Source organism: Ambystoma mexicanum, chromosome 1q (assembly GCF_040938575.1).
Source record: "Ambystoma mexicanum isolate Mex_15411 chromosome 1q, UKY_AmexF1_1, whole genome shotgun sequence".
Taxonomy (NCBI): domain Eukaryota; kingdom Metazoa; phylum Chordata; class Amphibia; order Caudata; family Ambystomatidae; genus Ambystoma; species Ambystoma mexicanum.
The window spans coordinates 1107675759-1107697352 of NC_090922.1; the positions used below are offsets into that span (position 1 = coordinate 1107675759).

General features: G+C 46.6%; 1 protein-coding gene and 1 pseudogene across 14 annotated transcripts in view; both read left to right on the forward strand.

The window, feature by feature from the left end:
* MTF2 (metal response element binding transcription factor 2) overlaps positions 1-21594 on the forward strand; it is a 1089527-nt gene that overhangs the window by 927276 nt on the left and 140657 nt on the right. The gene's annotated exons all lie outside the window — the stretch shown is intronic.
* On the forward strand, positions 4538-5196 carry LOC138542306 (cold-inducible RNA-binding protein B-like; annotated as a pseudogene).

A 21594-nucleotide genomic window follows, 5' to 3' on the forward strand; every position in this document is an offset into this window, starting at 1 on the left:
TCCCATAGTAAGGTCTCATGGTGGAAAAGTACCTGTTATCAAAGCATCCTTGGAAGGAGTAAAGAGACTACACCCTCCTATTTCAAACCCGCCGCCAGCATGAGATCTCAATGTGGTACTCGCTAAGCTCATGGGACCCCCTTTCGAGCCAATGCACAAGTCTAGTCTAAAACACCTGACTTATAAGACTCCCTGCTTAGTGGCTATCACTTCCATAAGAAGAGTTAGTAAAATAAAAGCATTGTCAGTGCAGGATCCTTTCTTTGTTGTACACAAAGGCAAGCTGGTTTTACGTACTCACCCTAGGTTCTCGCCTAAATTAATCTCCAAATTTCATGTAAACCAGTCAACTGAGCTACCGACTTTCTTTCAGGAACGCAACAGCTCAGCTGAGGTAAAACTCCACACACTAGATGTGAGGAGGGCAGTCCTCTACTATGTAGACCATACCACTTAGAAAAACAGATCAATTGTCTCTGTAAGCCAGGCAGAGAAGGTGACCGCATTTCAACAATTGCCATCTCTAGGTGGATAGTCAGATGTATACAACTGTGCTATTCCCTATCAAATAAGACACTGTCTTTTACGCCCAGAGCTCATTCCACAAGAGGCACAGGAGCCACCGTGGCTTTCATTGAGGCAAAACTCACAAAGGACTCCAATCTACTCCAAAGGATCGAAGATAAGCCCAGAAGGAATTGACAAATGTAAAATGTTGAAAAAAGAAGACTGGGACCATTTTGCAAAACAAATGGTCCCCCATGAGTGCTGTACTGCAGCTGAGAAATCAGCCTGCCAGTAACCTCCAACCAGCAAAAAGCAGATACCTTTTATTCCTATATGGAGGTTACCAAACTCCATAAAACATAGAAAACAAATCCCATTCAGAGAAAAAGAATGAGTGGGGCAAAAAGCTCCACTCACCCCCACATTTTCTGGGGGTCTCCTGTTAAAAGGAATTGGCACTGAAAATTCTCTCGAACATGTTTCTTCGCGGAGCCAGGAGAAGACTGAATATCACTGGTCAGATTCTCATTGCTCATCTGGTCCAGAACTCTGCTGAGGGGATTACAAGGATTCAAATGTGTCTCTGGAGAGCAAAGAGGAGGCCAACAAAGTGTCGGACGGATTGGATTTTCGGAAGACCGTGCACCTCACAATGGCTCGAGGTCCCAGGTTTTTGAGGTTATTGCAGCCCAGGAAGGTCCCAGAATGCCGTAGCATGGCTCAAAGTGCATGTCTTCTTGAGACTAGTGGATCATGCCAGCCATTCGGGACCTCCAGGTCGATTAGAAGGAAGGGTTACAGCAGGCTCCGGTTACACAGCAGGCTCTCTGGTCGCTTCCTCTTCGATTTCAGCTCCAGTGGTTGACTTTTCAGCAGCTTCCAGGTTGAGTTTTTATCAGGAACTACAGCACAACTTCTGTGTTCTCTCCCTGCATTTTAAAGCAAGGGGCGGTCTGGCTGTCCAATCAGGACTGCTAGCCCCCCACTGGGAGTTGGTCCCTTTCAGGCAAGGTGAAAGACCAAGGGCTGCCGAGTTTTGGACTCCTTCCTCACTTCCAACATTCTCAGTCACTCCAAAGAATTCCTGCCAGAGAAGAAATTCCCACTGAGGTCTTTCCCGCCTATAATGGCAGGGGAAGACATCACCAGCACGCACACAAGAAAAGGCAAAAAATGGAGCCCACCATTTTAGAAAAATGTTGGCCCTTCTGTGCATTACTGAGGCTGAATTAACAGCCTGCGAGTAATAGAGTGAAAGTCTTAAAGGTGAAACCACTGCCACCAGCCATTCATGTGTGCTCGCAATTGTAACAAAATGTTAACAGTAAGTAAGAAAGAGGTTACATTGTATCCCCCTGCACGCCACATAAGGATAGTAAGAATAGGAAGTAGAATACCTTCTACTTGAGCTCTTTGCTCCTCCACCTCCCTCGGGGTCAGTCGATTCTCCAAGCAACACGTTGGGGGTAGATCTTTCTTCGGCTGGGGCCTCCCTCTAGAACTGCCTCTCTGAAACTTCAGGAGAATCATCTTCGGTTCCGGAAGCACCTCAAGACCTTACTCTTTGCTTCAGCCTTCGCTCTTCTTCTCCCCTGCTGATCTCTGTCTGCTTTGGCACTGGGCTCCTGGCTACCCTCTGATTTCGCGCCCATATCTCTGCCCACCCATTCACACACCCACAGTGCCTTCTGGCAACCCCTGCACTTGGATCTATATTTGTACAGTCCTCTTCCTGCACTTATTAGACACTCATTGTCTGTGCCTTATTCCTGCACTTACCACTTGCTGGCTGCACTACCTGTTGTTTTGATCAGGTGTTCAGCACTTTCCAGTCCTCACCTGCCCTTGCGCTCTCCCCCTTCCCTCTCCCCGGCACACGTTCTCAATGTCACTGGGTTTAGTAAGATTGTTTTTTGTCCTCCCTTGTTCCCCTCCCTTGCCTCGTCGCGCTCTGAAACACTTGTGTATGGGCGTGATATAAATAAAATATATAATATATAAAATCAGAGGTAACTAACACAAAAGTTAGAAAACTACTGATGCCGTTAAGCAAACCTAGATTACTTTTTACAACTTTAGTTAACTCTTAATCACTCTTCAAAAGTCCAACCCTATACTAAATGAGTCCAAAAGAGTCGAGTCGAGGGCACTGGGGGTGCAGTGACCAGGGCAGAGGAGGAAGGAGGTAAGTAAGGAGCCAACAGATTACAATCTGAGGATGTCTTCAGGTTTGCAGGTAGATAATATTTAGTTTGAGCAATTTATAGCCCAATGGGTTGTTCACCCCGGAGGGGCTCAGGGTGTCGTGGGGGAAGGTGCAAGTAACTGCAGCCTTCCAGGAACACCTGAGCAATGCAACAAGACCACAGTAAGTACCTAAGCTTGGAACCGTACCTTATCACAAAAGAATTTGAGGCAGCGGGCAGGTCCTCAAGGTGAGGCGACAGTTGTACTTGATTGAGATTTCTGGGCCTGAATGGCTGAAGGACTTTTGGTTGGATCAGATGGTGAGATGCCTAGCAGTGGATCTTCAATACTGGTGCGTTGGAGCCCCTCAGACTTCAGTTCACGGGCAGTTCTTGTCCGGGAGACTTTTCTTTGGTTCTCGATCCTCGCCTTGGCAGAGAGGACTTAAAGGAGCAGAAAGGTGTCACTGCTGTCCCCCGAAAGATGCCCACGAAGTTTCTCCCGGATCTGTGCTTCAAACATGAATGCACCACGAAATGGCACGGGTCCTAGAGTATTGAAATATCGCACCCTGGCAGGGTAACGGCTCTTCGAGGGACGTTGCAAAATGCAAGCGATCTTCAGACTGGTTGATCCCACCAGTCTATGGGAGGAAATTGTTTTTTCCTGAGAATTTCCCTGTTGCTTGGATTTCGGAGTCAAGTCTTCAGACGCTACTCAATGGCTATGGCGGTCTCTTTGAAGTTGCTGGGCCATCCTCCTTCGGATTCCACTTTGGATCTTCTGTCCAATGGTCAACTCGGAGGTTCAGCTCCCAGACCCATGCCTTTTATGCAGGATAACTGGTTAAACCCACCAATCACCAGACAAGCCATGAATGCAAATCTAGGTCCAAGGGCACGGCCAGCCTTCCAGTTTAAAGTTCTTCCGCGTAGGCACACAAAGGATAAAGACCAGGGGAGTTTCTGGTAACTAACAGACTTACTGTACTGACCATGGTGGGCTTTCCAAGAGAAGCCTGCAAAAGACGAGAGACCCATCAAGACCTCCCTCACCCAGAAGAAATCTCAAGTAACTAAAAGTCATCATGAGCATGGCTTTAAAAGGTACAGCCACCATTTCTGGTAAATGGTGAACTCCACCCCTCCCCGCACCTCCCCCTGTGTCCCTGCCGCAGCTGCAAAGACATCCTGCAGCAGAAATCCACAAAAGTTCATGCAAAAAGGTACACTGCCACCAGCCTGTCATATGAACTTGTGACAGTAACTAAAGTTTTCCCCTCAGCACTCCCCATAAGGTGGTGTGTGCCGATTTCTCAAAATATAATACGAGACAGAATGGTGTCCCCATGCCCTGCTAACTGGAGCTCCCAGCAACACTGGACAGAAAACGGGGAGGAAAGTATAACTCCATATAAGAGAATCCAAAAGAGAGAAAAGGTTGAAGGCACACCCCTGAACACTCACACCAGAGAGAATACAAACCGCTAGGAAAGAAAGGCCCAAGTTGATCTTGTAAGGATAACAATGTTTAATCTCATAAGGAGATGAGAGCAACAGCAAATAACTCTGCTGTAAATAACATTCTGCCAAAAAGTAGTACAAGCAGAATCTTATAAAGCCAAACATGGTCTTCGATGACGCAATGCATACAGTAAAAAACCTGCATGGCTGATTGGATTGACCCTATACAAGTATCACCTTTATCCATAAGGGATGGCAGTTTATTGGTCCAAGTCCAGTCTGTCCGTCTTCCATCACGTGGGTGCTGCATGGCTCTTCTCACGTCGAAGGTCAGAAAACAAATTGATTACACTCCTACTCTACCATCTTGCACTGGACCTTCACCACAGACTTGAACCTACAGTAGCGGCAAGAACACAGAAAAGATATTATCATGTCTTCTGATGATGGCAAACTCTTTGGTGGTGGTCTGAGCTTTCAGACGGACGAGCAGAACTTGGAACAACATTTTGCCAAGTATGGGCAGATTTCAGAAGTTGTGGTGAAGGACCGAGAGACGCAGCGTTCCCGGGGCTTCGGCTTCGTCATATTTGAGAACCAGGAAGACGCTAAAGATGGGCTGCAGGCCATGAATGGAAAGACTCTGGGTGGTCGTCAAATTCGGGTTGACTAGGCAGGCAAATCGGAGCAAGGTGGTCGCAGGGGCTACAGAGGAGGGTCTTCCGGCGGCAGAGGTTTTTGCAGAGGTCAAGGTGGGAATAGCTATGGTAGCAATCGCTTTCACTCCCAGAGTGGAGGCTACGTAGGTGGTGGATATGGTGGATCCAGATTATTACAGCAGTGGCAGGAGTCAAGGTGGATATGATCGCTCAGGTGGATCCTACAGAGACAGGTATGATAGTTAAGCTTGCAAAGATTAAAAAATCCTTCCTGAATCAAGATCGTCCTTCCAAATGGCTGTATTTATAAAGATTTTTGGAGCCTCACTGATTTCGTTCTTGTAGTACAACTGCAATAGTTTCTCGACTCAGTTAATTGTTTTACAGTATTCATGAGCCAGTTTTAAGTTATGGCCACTTTTTTTGTTTACTCGATCAGGATTATTTTTATGTTTGTTACTGTTCTTAGAAGGTTTGAAACTAGCTAATTTAATTCATCTTATCAGTTTTATAAACTTGGTGTATTAAGGTTTGGGTGTAGCCATGGCCGCTTGTAAATAAAAGGGCTTTCCCTGCCTTGATGCACATTAAGAGTTGGCCTCTGTTCATTTACTGCAGGACTGCCCAGCTAGCAACCCTTTTCATGGTTTAATGTTAGATGTCCTTTTTATTTTTTACGGGAAGAATGTATTTTTCATTGCTGTATTGAATTGACTACGGAATTCTTGTTTCTAATTTTCATCTGGCTTTACGAAGACCAATTAAAGTCTGGAAAAAAATAAATTATACTCGTACTATACAGCTTGTTTGATCACTCATACTGTGCACTTGGCAGGCCTTAAGACGGATACACGGGAGGTTCTGGGGCACTCTAACCTTCACATACACATTTCACTCACTCCCTACGCTCCATCTGGCTCCAGGGTCTCCCCCCTGGTTTTGAACTATAATTTATCCCTCCCTGCACTTCGCAATACAAATAACACGATTGTGGCTTCAACGATATGCACTTTCCATCCTCTTTGAAAATTTTAGGACTTGTTACTTTGGGGTGGGTGGTCAAAGGGCACCTGGTGCCTTGGAATTCGGGGATCTTAGGGTTTAATCAGTTATATGGGCTATAACTCGTGTTCACCTGGGAATGGGCTGGGTCAAGCTTTTGGTAGTGTGAGATAACATGCACACCAGGCGCTGGTCTCTGATCACTGCCTTGTAAGGCACATTCCTCTTGGGTGAAACACCTATATGCATCACTTTCGGAAACAACGAATAGACGGCGGGTGAGGGTGCAAACTGTCCTCATGGGGGCTCGGGCATGACTGGAGATGTGTGTGGCCTCGTGGATTTGAGCCTAGTGGATGTAATGCTGTATTTACTTCGCAGGCCTTCCCTTCCACCTAGGATTATTATCTACTCAAAATAGTAATGCCGCCCGCGCCTTGGGCCACACCATGTAGTTACACTATACTTGGTTATATTAACATGGGATCCTTCTGGACAGGAAGGCATCCCTCTCACAATTCCCCCTCCTCCCTGGCTCATCACAGTGCCTCAAATGCATCTTGCCTTACTTTACTTTAAAGTGCATGTGGAGGGGGTGCTGCCTCCTTCATATCAAGGTTTCCAAGTACAGATTAAAAGGTGGAGTGGGTGTGGAAATGGGTTCTACTCTCCCAGCATAAAAATCTGAGTCCAGTAAAAAAGTGCTGGTGGTCTCAAGGGTGTAGATAATTTCGCATCAAGGATTTCTACCCTAACAGGAGCCCACCCTAGTTATAGTGATCAGGGAGAAACTTCTGGGAGTTTGGCCAAACCCAATCAAGGTAGCATGGAGAATGAACAAGGCTTATTCTTAGGCGTAAGTACACAAGGGTTAAACTTAGTAATTATCAAGAAATACTAGTTATTATAGGCCCAAAAACACAAGTAAAATGCTTTTCTAACTTTCGGAGGGCTTTACGAACACGTGTTACCAAAGCCAATAGGTTCACACACCTTTTAAGGGTGAAGTTGGGGGCACCAGTAAGTATTGTTACTACTCACCACCTGTACTGATTTTTTCCTCAAACCTGGCAGGCCAGAGGTTGGTTTTCTGATAGTTGGTTCCAGTTGAAGAAGACTAGGAGCTGTGGGTGCAAGAGGAGTCCAGTCGGGTACTGGCACTGTGCATCCTCTTCTCGTGGACCAATGCAGCAGGCACTGATGCAGGACTCTTCGTGATCCTTGACTAGATGCAGGAAAGCCGGTTTGAACGATTACCACTGATGCACAGTGACAGCAGACGTCACAGTTGCGGTTTAAGACAGCAATAGTTAGTCTCCAGGCTTCTTCAGGAGGCTTCCACGTGTCTTCACTGCTACTCAGTTTACTTGGCTCTTCTTCAGATCTGAAGGAATGGCGGCAGGACCCCTCTTCTTAGCCTAAATTAAGGTGAGCACCGAAACTCGGGCCAACCAATAGATCTGCTACTCAGAGATCACTGGTGGAGAAATCCATGCATACACTGCACACGTACTGAAACCACTTCCTGGTTTGCAACACATGGCCTGAAGTAGCATGTGAGAAGCACTGCTTTCCTGGGTGAATGCATGACCATAAAAGGAATTCCCTGACCTGGCAAAGGAAGAAGAATGGCAAAATGGCCAAGGAACAAGCGAAACACTTTGTGGCATGGCCATGTTGGGACACGAGTCAGTCAGTAGCCAAATTCAGTAAACGTGACAAAGCTAACAAAACCTACAGTAAAAATACAGCTGCTGTCACCAGTCTGTCTTTTTGCCCATTTAAATGTAACCAAATAATTATTTGAGTGTAGTCTAGAGTGATAGAAAAGTATTCCCATTGCACTGCATTGGAAGATGGATTGTGCAACATGAGTTATCCCATCAGAAAACAAAATCAAAAGACTAAGGCAAACAGTTTAAAGGACTGGTCAGTTCCCCCATAAATAGAGAGCAAAAGGCCAGTGGAGTGAAGCTGAGGTCTTCCCTTCACTGTTAAAATTCAGGACATGAACAAAATAACAAAAGCAAAAGGTTTGGGGGTACCTGTAATATGGAGGGAACGTTGCTAAAAGAGAAATCTTTCATAACGTGGGGCAATCTGTATGTATGGGGGGAGGGACGCAAGTACGTCCTAATTCCACCCCACATGTGTGGATTTGGCAGCAAACAACCTCAGGGAAGGAGAGGCGGCCTCAATGAAAGGTTCCAGAGGTTAGTTTGAGAGCCAGTAGCTTCAGAATATGCATCACAGCAAGAGAAGCACCAGTGGAAACCAATAGAAAAAAGTGGTTGTGACCCTCCTGCTAATGGTCTCGTACCTACACTACAGGGAACATTGCGGATGTGTATCTCAAAAGTTTTGTTTCTAGATCTCTATACTAGGAAGGCTAAACAACCCAGTATGTACAATGTGCGTTTGCAGGATGCGTCTTCCCAGGCGTTTCAACCTGGGATTATGACAACTCCCACTGTCAAAGAATATATGCTAGAAGGAAAAAGTGGCGGGGACAACTCCGGAAAAGCTGGTGAACTTGACTCTGGAGGTTTACACATCTCGAATGACAGATCAAGGGTTCTCACCAGACAAAGACTACTACACTGGGGTGACTGAGGAGGTGAGCAGTTTTGAAAAGCGCAAGAAAGTATTGAGAAAGTCACAACCGTGTAGTGGGAAGTTGTACATCACTTGACTATTGAAGGGAGTCAAAGAGGGAGGAATTAAGAAGTCAGGAGAATGGTGAAGTGCCCAGGACATTAAAAGAATGGTCAGCCCCCATATGTTTTCTCCATGAATCATCAGTACACCTCATAGTGGAGTATTTTCTATGGAGCATCGCTTATTGTACAATACTCATCAATGCGACCCACCAGTTTTGTCATGACCTTTTTTTGGGCAGTCTCACACGTGTGCTCATGTAGTATGTCGTGTGCCCTGGCTGCAAACAATGGAGCGAATTCCTCTGTTGGTGACTTCTGAAGCTGCTGGAGAAGAAAATACTCTAGAAGAATTCTTGTATTGGCACACGTGTGTCGCACACACACTTCGTACACATGCATATCAATATTACCTTTCGTCATTATTCTTCACATCTTTTTTAAAGTAATTTCTAAAATATAACAGTTAACACAATAATGTTGTTAAAGGATTTTTCTTAACTTGTCATTGAAGTACACCACTGTTAAGTCATCCGGACAGTAATCATTATGCACAATAAAATACATCTGTACATCATCCTTCCTATTCTGTAACAACGTTGTTGTGAAACGTTATTTCAAATTGAAAAGTATCTTTGGTGTGTTTGTAGCAATGTCCGATGATCTGTTAATTAAGCAATATTAACCAAGCAGGGGGTGCATTAAATGGCCAGGTTTGCGAGTGTTTTAACTTAAGCCTGGGGCATTACCTGCCCCATTAATTGCCGCCCCCTCTTGTGTGGGTAATATTCCCCTTAGTACCCCGTCATGTTGTTATGGGGTACTAATGTTGTTTTTTCTTAAATTGAGAAACAACGTGTTGACCGTTTTTAAATCAAGGGGAAAAAGATGGCCACCATGGATCAGGGAGAAGGGAGCTACACCTAGTCCCTTCCTCCTTTCCATGGTTGCTGTTTGCACACCAGAGACTTGCCGGGAACACTAGTGTTCCTGGTGCCGGCAAGAGACAAGGAACCGCAAGTTTAGCAGGGGTGGAGGGGAGGATTGGCTATGTGAAAAGGGGGGCGGGGGTTGGAGGAATGTGATACAGGGGAGAGCACACTTATCAGATTCCCGGCAAGGGAATGGTGCCTCCCACTCTGATAAGGCTCAGTGCGGAATCTGTACCATGTGGTAAAGACCCCCTTCTGAGCCTCCTCATTGACTGTGAGGCTGTCACAACCCTCTCGCTTGGTACTTATGTTCTTTAATGATGATCAACATGTCGGTCATGGTGGTGCGCTTTGTGGTATTTCAAAACATCAAGATGAAAAACCTAGGGAAGAGAACACTTTATTTACAATGGCAACTCTTCACATTTATTTCTTGTTAAGATGACTACCAAGGTGTAGGTTTTGATTGTGACGAAGTGGGTTGGTGGAGGGAAAGGGCGACCTGCGAGTTTTGAGGGTTGCCTTAATTCTTTTGTTTGTGGGATCCCAAAGTTGTCTGTCTGGGCCCCAAAATGTTATGATGGCCCAGACACGAAAAGGCGAGACGCAAACTCACAAAACAGACCACAGGAGAGAAATTAACTAGTGCCCCATCTGTACCATGTGTCTGTATTCAGTTCGGTTTATTCCATTAGGTAAAATCAAATCATTTTTTTCAATGTCTGTCCTCCATCCTCTGTGAGTTGGTGTTTGAAATTTGAATGTCATGGCCTTCATGTAGGGAAATGGAGCCTGTGCATGTTAGGCACGTTTTTCTCAAGTCCAACTGTTGTGGGACTTCGTGAGACTTATCTCTTTTTATTAGGGGCTCTTAATGTTGACCTGTACTACACAAGTCGGAAGAGTGGCTGAGCAGTCAGGCTTATTTTAGGAGGGAGTAATGTGAACTGTAGAGCAGTACACTGAAATCGGTAAACGCAGAGATCCAAGTAAACACTCAGTTATATTAAAATATATTTATTTATATATACATAAGGCGCACACGTGCATCTAAAATGCAGCAACTAACAGTAACATTCAATGTAAAATGGAATCAAGTTATTTAAGAAACAATAATGCAGGCGAGTAACTTTTTCTATGCTTTACATATCCAGCACATTGAGTGACGTCAATAAAGGTCAGTATCAGCACATATATATCACCTTTACAAAATTGAGATGGGAGGGAAAGTTTCAGAGTTAGGCAGAAAACACTTTGGTAACTGTTAATAACAAGTATACTCTCGCAGTGGGATATAGGCTGTCCGTTTCCTAGCAATAAAAGTGTTCACAATTAAAACCTATGGAGGAGGAACCAGCACTGCCAAAGCCAGTAGGATCAAGAAGCTGGACCTTTGGGAAAACAGTACATCCAAAGTCAAATGGACAGTTCCAGTTCTGATGAAGATCTTCAGAGGAAAATTTAGTCAAGTAGTCAGTGTTTCTTGAAGAGAAACGGCATCTCAAGGGGAGCCTACCTGATAGTGCACAAGCTGCAAGGCCTGCACAGAGGAGTTGGTCAACTCTCAGAGAAAACAGCACTTCCCAAGCCAGGAAGAACCAAAAATGGCATAAGGTAAGTACAACCCAAACCCCCATAGTACCTTGAAAGTGAAGAGGAAATTGTAGCTGATTTCTTCTAGGTGCAACTTTGCAGACCCCGATTCCTGCCTCTTGGTCATGGTCACATAAGGGGGGCTCGGGGGGGGGGGGTAGGGAGACACTGGCAGGCTTCTGCAGCGGCACTCGGGAAAGGGGTTGGCAGCAATAGATTCAGCTCACTCCAGCGGCTTTTTGGTTTTGGTGCCTTTTTCTTGGTGCCAATATGAAACCAATATTGCTCGTTGGATTCTCTTCCATTACCCGGTCCTGAACCCTGGTGAGGTGGCTTTTGATGAAGAATTCCTGCCTCTGGAGGTCCACACGAATGCCTGTAAAGTTTCAGCCGGATTTGATCTTCGGAAGACAATCCACTCAATGATGGTGCAGGTACCCTGGGTTTTGGGATTCTGCAGCTCAGGAAAGTCACAGCAAGTCGGGGGATGGCCCAAAATGAAGGTCTTGAGGCTAGTTGGTCCGAGCAGGCGAAGGGAGGAAGTAGTCCTTGGCGGGTGTTCCCTGCCGATGTGAAAACGTGGTCAGCACAGCTGCAAGTCTTAACTGGTGGTCTTGCGGTCCTGGATGGTGCTACTTGCGTCTCTGCTAGTCTTCTGCTTCGGAATCCTTGTTCCAGAGGTCAACTCTGCCTGTAGTCCCAAAATTCTCGCATTTTATGCGGGTTCCCATTCATTCACAGTCGTGGAGCTGTCAGTCACCTGGGGGGGTGGATGTCCTCTAGAACAGCCAGCTGCTCAGTTACAACTGGTTCCAGGCAGGCATACCTACAGACAAAGGACAGTGAATGTTCAGGGTCCTCCCTCACTTCCTGCCTTCCAAGACACACTGGAGCCTGGACAGGCTTCAGAGATGAAACCCGCCAAAGGCAAAACTCAAAATCAAATTTACTCTAAAGGATAGTGTAAAATCCCAGAAGGAACTGACAAATGAAAAATGGTGAAAAAAGAAGACTGGCGATTTTGAGAAAATGGTCACCCACGGTGCTGTACTGCAGCTGAGAAATAGGCCTGCTAGCAACCTGCACAAAAGGTAGTAAAATGTAACGACTGCCACCAGCCATTTAAGTTAGTCAGTGTAACAAAATGTTACATGTGAAGTTGGATAAGGAGTTCCTATGTAATCCCCTGACCCCCAGCACCCTACATAAGGTGTGTGCCGGACCGACAAAAGAAAAGGTAAGTAAGATAAGCTATTTTACTATTCTTGGAAACTGTAGTTTTCACAAGAAAATGTATTTGGACATTAAGAGAAGTCCAAGGGACCCCTCAGTGACACTGCACTGATGGTGCTGTGTGACACGAAGCAGAAAAGCAGATGGCTATGGGGTTTACCAAACTCCATTAAACAGTAAAAATCAAAAATCCCAGTCAGAGAAAAAGAATGAGTGCGTGGTAAAAAGTTCCACTCACGCAGGAGATTAAAATCAACAAAATCAGTCCAGCAAAAGTGCTTGGGGTCTCTCAGTTTAAAGGGAATTGGCACATAAACTGAAAATTCTCCCTAACCGTGCACAAGAGTAAAAAAACTTTTTGCAAAGTATTTCGCTTCTCTGACTGCAGGATATTGGATGTTCATGCTGCAATGGACAGGTATGCACAAAAGTCTTGCATCCATATGAAAAGTGCTTTCTTTTCGGGAGTCCTCAACCATAAAGGAAAGCACCAGAAGCCTCTCAGGAACAAACCTGTTGCTACACAAACTAAAGTATAGTCAAGTAATATTTGTGATATTGCCAGCTCTGACCTAATCAGGATGCTTTAACTATCTTTTGGAAGAGATTTGACACTTTCAATTGCATATTTACAAATGTCATGCATATAACGTATTGTACCAAAATGCTTGCCTGTGTCAAACAATGACTACAAGTTGGTGACTATTTGTATTTTTTATTTATAGAGCGCCCCAGGGCATCCGGCGCTTCTTGGTTGAAAGTCTGAAATGGGTGCAGACATACATGGGGTAGATTGTGGAAAGCTCAGGTTGCACTATGTCAGGTGTGAAATAGTGTACCAGTCCACTTTATATTACATTGCGGCACATGTAACATATCAAGTATAATATATGCAGGAATACAAAATGGCATGCAATGCAAATGCCAGGACTTATAGAATGATTTGAGAGCTCTGTTAAGGCATATTTTTAATAAACAGGAATGTGCTTGAAGGAATGAGGTTAGGAGAGAAAAGGGGATTGTTTTGTATGCATTTCTACTTTTTAAAACCGGCATATACATTTTCATATTGAGCAGTTAATTTACATGAATGTATGTAAAGTAACTACATGCATTAAACTGTTGGGTCTGGAGAGAAATCCTGCATTTACTTGAAATTTGCCAGCGCCCACTTTCTCTGGCGTTTTTCACAGCAGATTTAATGAATTCTATTTAGATGGGAATGAGGCCTGTAACAATTCATTCTGGCAAGTGAATATTTGAGGTCCTCCCCATTGCAAACAGTGCAACTGGTCCCCATACAGGAAGCACTTCAAATTTGTCACAACAAGCTGCATGCCAGTGACTGCAAGTAGCTATGCTTATGACAGTTTCTTTTGATGTGTGTCTTCAAACCTCCGATTATTTTTTGAGCGCACATTACTTTGGTCTAAGACAATGGAAATGGACTTTCGGTTGAATTGGCTTTAAACTAGCTAAAAGTATTCAATGGCCTAGAATTGTTGAATCTTTCCTATGATCTGTAGGAGCATACGAAAGGAGATGCAGCACCCCCAATAATAACACCTTTTGTTGAAATTGCCATTGCCCTGGGTCCACATGTATGACATGCAGATGTTCCGATGGCAGAAAAGGGTGGCTACAACACTATGTTTTGTTAACACAATGTATGGCACTCAGTACTTTGAAACAGGCAGGCATGTGATTTGCCCTCGCAAGGCGAGTACCCGGTGCATGGACCACTTTTTCACTCTAACAAACATTTCAGTGTAGTTTCGACAAGTCATTACTATATATGCAGGAACAGCAATCACCTCAAAGTACAGTGGTTCTGCGCCAACATATTTGCATTCACTTTTCACGATTATGCATAAAATGCTTATATGCACATACTAGTGGTTCACTTGATTGCATGCACAAACTTTATTTTATAAGTTTATAGACATATGGCATAGGAGGATTTGTTAATGAAATAGGTCTTTAATGAAGACCACAGCACAGTTACAAATTTATCATAAACTGCTCGACATTTTCTTTTAAATCAGCGGGTTAGTTATGCAACAATGTTAGATTTAGGAGTGTGTTCCTTTTTGCAGTGTTTTAGGTAGTGGTTCCTCGTGGTCTAAATCATGTTTTAAGTTCCTAGCTCTCTATTTCCATCACCATTAAGACCAGATTGTGCACTAAGTCGAATCACATCTTTTTAAAAATTGGCTTGGCTACCCTGTTGGTGAATGGCAATCCATAACGCAATTCTCCACTACCTTTCTTTCTGATTGCACCACCCAATTAATTGCATGTTGCCTACCCACATTTTCTTTGTGTGACAAAACTGCTAGGTGTGTCCTCTCCATTGGGATGGTGTTTAATTCTGATCTACTCATGCGTCCCGTCCCCTTTCCTCCATCCTTGTGAGTATCCCCCAACATGGGGACGGTACAGGAAACTTTGGCAGCGAAAAATTGAGCTTCCCCTTTAAATTTAGTACAGTGTGTGGGGGGTGCAGCCTCAGACGCCTCACTGTGATGCTGGAAATGCATCTGAGGGACAGGGCCTCCGTATCCTTGTCCTTTACTGCTTTTCATCATGTGTTCTGTCGTGTTTTCTGCGCAGGAGTTCATGTGGGACTCCTGGCGGTGCAGCTCTCTTTTGGTTTGATGAACAGACCCGTGGGATACCCTTATGGCACCCATGGGTGGGGGTACAACCCTGTGCCCCTAGTGTATGTTTTTGGGCAACTGTGGGTGGCCCGCAGAGCAGGGTAGGGGCTGGTGGCAGCTCCATGCTGAGTTTGACAGGTGTGCGGAGTATCCTCCATTTTGGGATACCCCGGCCCTGCCATTGGGATCAGTTGATTCCTGATGGAAAACAAGATGGCCCCGGTGGCCTCTTACTTTCTATTACCCATTACCTTGTTTTCCCAAAGTCCTGGGGAGCCCTGACTCTGTCCCTTCCCCCTGACTGGCTGTTGGGTGGAAGTTCTGTATATGGTAGTGTGAGGAAGTGCCGACCAGACTGGCTGGAGCCTTCTCAACGACCGTATGTTGTGGGTAGGCCACATCGGACGCTCTTGTCTGCATCGTCACCCGCTTGTCTCCCGCTGGAGAAGGCCTGACCGTCGATGCGCCGAGAAGCATCCACCGGTGGGTTTCCCGCCACCTAAGGACCACAGAGACGCCAACGACTCGACGCCCTTGCTGGGCCACAGTTCTTCATCTCTTTGCGGTCCAGAACTATCGTCACCGAGGTGCCCCGCACGCCTCTTCCTTGCAGGACGCCAATGCTCTGTCGTCGAGCACTGCAAGGAACGAAGCTGCCACTTCCCTGCCGTAGTTCACCCTGTTCCCCGTCGGACGTTCGACGACCCGTGACTCCTGCCTTAAAGGGAGGGCACTCAAGAAGGGCTGTCGATTCCCCGATACCGAACGCCAAGTTCCCCGACACCTCTTGACGATCCGTGGCTCCTGCCTGAAAGGGAGGCACTCCAGAAGGATCGGTCGACGCATCGTCGGAGAACTCTACTCCACCAGGTACATTGGGGGGGGGGTAAAACCTTAATAGGAAGAAGTGAGACTATTGAACATATGGACAGTTTGCCCAGGTTGGGGAGGGGGATCTCCACACAGAACTGTGCCTAGTGGTAGGGGGTCAGCATTCTGCCTATTGTTTCAACCAACTTATGTTCCTGCCTATCTCTATTGCTGGTTTCCTCGTTATTAATCTGTGTGACATTTTAACCGTACAGTTGATGCACTTTAATGAGATTCGATAACATTAGTGGTACCACTTTAGAATTGTATATATTTATCATTATTGACTTCCAAGTACAAAGTGCGTTATTGTGATCGTGTACATACCTTTGAATATTAATTATATAAAGACTGTGTTTTCAGTAATAGTGTGTGGACATTCCTTTGTGGGGGTTCGGGGACTACACTGTACTTTAAAACCAGCCTGCATCACCTCCTGAGAAGCTAGGCCTTGATTGCTCGTCCATTGCTACCTTATAGAGAATCTTGGCTGGGGTCTTCTGTGCCTCTCCTCTACCATATAGAGAGCGGAAGTACAGACACCCCCTACCAGTCTTTACACTCACCTCAGTCCCTTTTTCCACAAAGACGGTGTCGACCTGGCAGCCAGCGCAGACACTTAAACTTTTCGCTTGCTCGCCGTTGTTTAACCTCCATTTGATGCCTCGCCTCCCTGACGCATGTCGGCTGCAGGAGGATTCACAAGATGCGCCTCATCGACCGTTGGTTCCTGGCCTCAGACCCTCGTGCACTCTGTCTTGAGTGCCTGGACCACCACTGGGACGCGTGCACGGCTTGCAGCACTCTCGGTCACAGGGCATTGAATAATCGGTTGTCACGTTGGAGGGAGATGTGCCACACTTCTTCGGTGCACTTTAAGGACTTTGTCTCCAGGACCTCTAGTCAAGACAAGGTAGCCCCTCTGTTCAGCACAGCGACTCCTTACCCGGGGGTTCCCACCGGCAAGTGTTCCTTGGATTCAGGTTCTGGCAGGCCCACGTCCTCTGAGGCTACCGTCTCCCAAGCCGAGAGGTTGGGGGCCCTACCGGGCTGTCCTCGGAAGGGCAATCAAGTCTGTCCTCTTCTTTGACCCAAAGGGGTAAAGGATTGTCGGATGCCATCGGCAAGAGTTAGTCCTCTTCACAACTACCATTACAGGTGCTGAGGGCGCACAACCTACCGGAGTTCGCGAGTCAGGGCATTTCGACTACCAGCCAGTCAGCAGTGGGCTGTGCGCCTACCAGAGTGCTCTCTGAGGTTGATGGTGCTGTTATGGGTTCAGGACCCAGGACGTGTCCTCCCATGTCTGAGCCTGCACATGGCGCTGGACCTTTGTGCAGAGCTTGCTGGGTGGCAGCCATTTTGGATTCGAATCAGGGCCTTGCGAGAAGGTCCCAGTCCCCTTCCCTCTGGCAGCGGCAGTGGACTGTATGGTCAAGGAACATACTCTCCTCAGGGATACATCTACCCATCGCAGCCTAATGGCTAAATGCGTCAGTTCTTTGACAGGGAGCAGCGGCCCAGCGCTTCAAAGAGCTGGGCCCCTAAGGATCCGGTGACTAGCGAGGATCACTTCTTCCAGCGCTTCCTAATCATGCGTTCCCTGTCCTCCACGTCTGGGTCCTCCTCTTGTTCCTCCAGCACTACTGGTGCTATTGCTTGTCCCTCCCGTCTGTCCAGGCCCTACTGGTTGTTCAGAACAGTTAACCTCCTCCTGTACCACCAACGCCTCCCTCTCAACAGCCGTTTGACCTGTCTTCAGCTCTGGACCTGGGGGGACCCCACTGGTACCTGTGTTTAGTTTAGTTTCTTTATTTGTACCGCGCACCGAACCCTCGGGTAACTGGGTGCTTGAAGCGTATACAGAGGTTACAGAGTTTGAACATACAGATTTACAGATAATATAGATAAGAGTACAGAAACATGGTTAAGTGCAGGTTGACCATAGGTTACAGAGGTGGTCTAGGGAGCAACAACATACAGTGTTGATCAGGAGGTTATAACAGGCAGCGGTTCCGGGGGGGAAGGGGCCTGGGAATCAGCATTCGTGGAGCTTCCCGAAGAGACAACCCTTAACTTTAACTATGAAGGTCCAGAATGCGGATTCCGTCCTGAGGCTAAGAGGAAGGGCGTTCCACTTTTGGCAGCTAGAATTGGGAACCTTGCTCCTCCTGCTCTATTTAGAAGAAATCTTGGCACAGCTAGACAGTGCGAGTAGATGGCCCTAGTTGGTCTGGTAGGATGGTTATGTTGAATTTATCTGCTAGGTATTTGAGGGCAGTGTTTGAGAGACACTTGTGGGTGATGACAAGAGTGCGGAGGGCGATTCTGTCCTGTAAAGGGAGCCATTGAGCATCTCGCCTGAAGCTAGTGATGTGCATGGATCTCTGTATACTTAGGGCTGCTCTTAATGCATTATTTTGGAAGACCTGGAGTTTGTTGAGGTTCCTTTCGGAGGTGCCTAGGTAGAGGGTGTTGAAGAAGTCCATCTTGGATAATGCTAGTGCCGAGGCTAGTGTGATGCAGCTACTGGACAAGAGGAATTTCTTGCAGGCGTCAATTAGTTTGTGTATGCCGTGGAAGTTGCCGTGGAGTTCACCTGCTTCTTGAGGAAGAGTGTGGAGTCCAAGTAGACTCCCAACGTTTTGATCTCTTTGGCCACTTTGATTGGGTTTCCATCGATGGAAACATAGCTGGGGGTCTACTTTGTTCAAGCGGGTTTGGGAGCCGACGATAAGAAGTTGTTTTCTCGAAGTTGAGGCAAAGGCAGTGATCTACCATCCACGCCTGGATTTCCAGGTAGATCGCGTTGATTCTTTTACAATCATCTTCATAGCACCCTGAGAGTGTGATGAGAACCTGGGTGTCATCAGCATAATTGGTGTGACACCCAGGATGTCGATACGGTCAAAGAGGAGTTTGGTGAAGATGTTGTAAAGCGTTGGAGAAACGAACAAGCCTTGTGCTACTCTGCAATGGATGAGAATTGGATCCGCTGAAGCAGAGGGTGCAAAGACCCTATTGGTGCGGTTGGACAGGAAGGGTTGTACCCCAGTGGAAGCATTGCTGGAGAAGGCGGCTGCTGTAGACAGGTGATAATTGAGGATCTGATGGTCGATAAGATCAAATGCCGCCAATGGGTCTAACAGCAGGAGCATGGCAAGCTTACCATTGTCCTTAATCTCACCCATTTGGATTTTGAGATCCAGGAGTTCCGTTTCCATTCCATGTCTGGTCCTGAAGCCAGATTGTCTAAGGCCTAGTAAGTTGTGATCCTCCAGCTGTTTCTGGATTTGGAGGTAGGCAAAGATTTTGAGGATATAGGGAACTGTGGTAATGGGCCTATAGTGTGTGGGTGGTGCTGGCATCTAGATTTTTTTTTTAAAGTGGCCTGTCCCAGGCTTCCTTGAGGAGGTTGGGTACCGTGTTGGTCTCGAAGGAGGAGTTGATTAGCGCCGAGACGAATGGGGCTAGCTCCTTTGCGCCTTCCTGGATGAATGTCGCTGGGCAGAGATCACCTGGCATTTGGAAGGTTTGAGACTTTTGATTATTTTTTCCACTTCATTAACCGAGAACGGGGAGATGGAAAATGATGGGCAATTTGGGGTCTTAGGTGGAGGGAGGGTGGTGGTGTGGATGGAGTTCTTGGACAGGCTGCTCTTCTTTTTTTTTTTTTTTTTTTTTTGCTCAATTTTGGATTGGAGCAGAGCAATTTTGGCTGCAAGGGCTTTCTGAATGTGAGCACACCAGACTGCGTCTTTAGCGCAGGTTTCCGAGGGTGGTGCTGGGGACCCTAGTTCCCTGAGAATGCTAAAGAGCTCTTTAGTTTTGGATTTGGCGTTGTGGATGCGGTTGTCATGGATTTCTTTTTTTTTTTTTTTTGTGCTGAGGATGGCAGATTTGTATGATGCGGCTGCTGCAGTGAAGAGGGCCTTGTTAGTTAGGGTGGGTGCTTTTCTCCAGAGAGCTTCTACTGCTCTTTTTGCGTTCCGCATGGCTTTTAGATCAGGCGTAAACCATTTGTTGAGGTGGGCCATAGGTTTAGGTTTGGCTAGTTTGATGGGGGTGACGCTGTGCACAGCAGCCTCAAGAGTGTTGTGTCCAAATCCTTACAAACAGTAGGGTCGGACGTTCTGGATGAAGGTCTGGGTTATGGAGCGTTAAGTTTGGGTTATTCCTGGTGAGGACTTGTTGGTTGGTGTGGGGGGTGGGCAGGGTCGGTGCGTTGCCTTGGATGATAAAGGAGATGAGGTGGGTGTCCGACCATGCGGTTGGAGCACTTTGGAGGATGGTTGTAGAGCGTTTGAGGTCTGCCAACCAGTCCAGAGTTCTACCTTTATTGTGTGTTGTGGAGGTATCGTGATAGTTAAAGCCAAGTGTCCCTGGGCCAGACTCCTGTCAGTCTGTAAAAAAAGTGGCGGGGAGTATGCTCCCAGTTGCCCACCAACATTTGCATTGTAGACCTTGGTGCAATACACTGCAAGTCATTGCTCCTTATACTCACTATGCAATGGAGGTTTGATGCACAACGGAACAAACCTCTGCTGGTGAGAGACCGGCGAGCAGCATCGGTCTGGGAGTTGGTGATCGGCCATCATTTCTATTATTTCGGAAGGTGAGGCCAGACGGGCAGCGTGAGGGTGAGGCAGAGGTTAGTGTCCTTGGGTAAGGAGTCACGACACCTGATCGCCTGTTCATAGCATTACCGTAACATCCTAGAATTGTGACCGCATGCCTGGATCCTGAGCTCTAGGGAGGGTCCTTTTCAACAGAGCAGAATAATTCTACGAGTCACAATCCGCCCTGTAACATAAGGCTGAAAGGGCAGGTTACCAGCTGCTACCTGGAGGTGCAGAGTTGTGCATCAACCAGGAAGCGTGGGGTGGCGAATTGACTGCAATTTAGGCCTTACATTGAGCGTGAATCTGGGAAAAGGTGAGGGTGGCCAAACAACCAAGCAAACAGAAAGTCCCCCCACTCAGCCACTCAGAGGACATCAAAGCATTGATACAGTGTCAGGAGGCTGCAAAGTGCCAGCACCAGCCATCGGTGCAAATTCACTCAACCTGAGGACCCTCCCACGAGATGATCAGATCTTCAAGAATTGCTTGGCTGAAATAAAGAGCTAAAAGATTGCGTAGTCCACTTAACCAGATCCATTACGGATCTGAATAAGCAGATGCTGGTGGTAGAAAAGAGTTGAAGAAACCATGACTACTGTGTGAACAGGGCTATGAGCAGGACAAATTGTCAAAACTGGATTGTCTCGAGCGGGCTGTGAATAAACAGGATGACTCCGGTCCAGAAGAAACCACATTAGGCTGCGGGGGATGCCCATATTAGTTTCGGGATGCCAACCTGAAGGATTACGTGATATCCCTACTCCAGCAGCTACTGATTAACCGTGCAGGTGAGGATATAGTACTAGACCGAACCCACAGAGTCTACAGCTCCTACCAGCAAAAGAAGAACTGCACTCTGGATGTACTTAAGAGAGTGCACTGCTTTCAGACGAAATAAAAGATCATGAGTGGCACAGAAGCAAGAGCCAGCAAAGTTCTGTGATACCTGTTTAGTGTTGTTCCAGGACGTGTCCCAGGCGACCTTAATGAGACGGAAGTGTCTGAGAATGGTCACAGCTTGGTTTCAAGATTAGGGAACTCACTGTAGATGGACCTCCCTGTGCGGCCTCAGATTGGAGTACCAAGGCAAGTCATATTACATAACAAGGGATGAAGAAATGGCAGACTTGATGGAGCAGAATGATCCCCCTTTGACCCCCCCCTCCCCCCCGCCTCATGAGGAGATGTCATCTGATAAATAGACTGCAC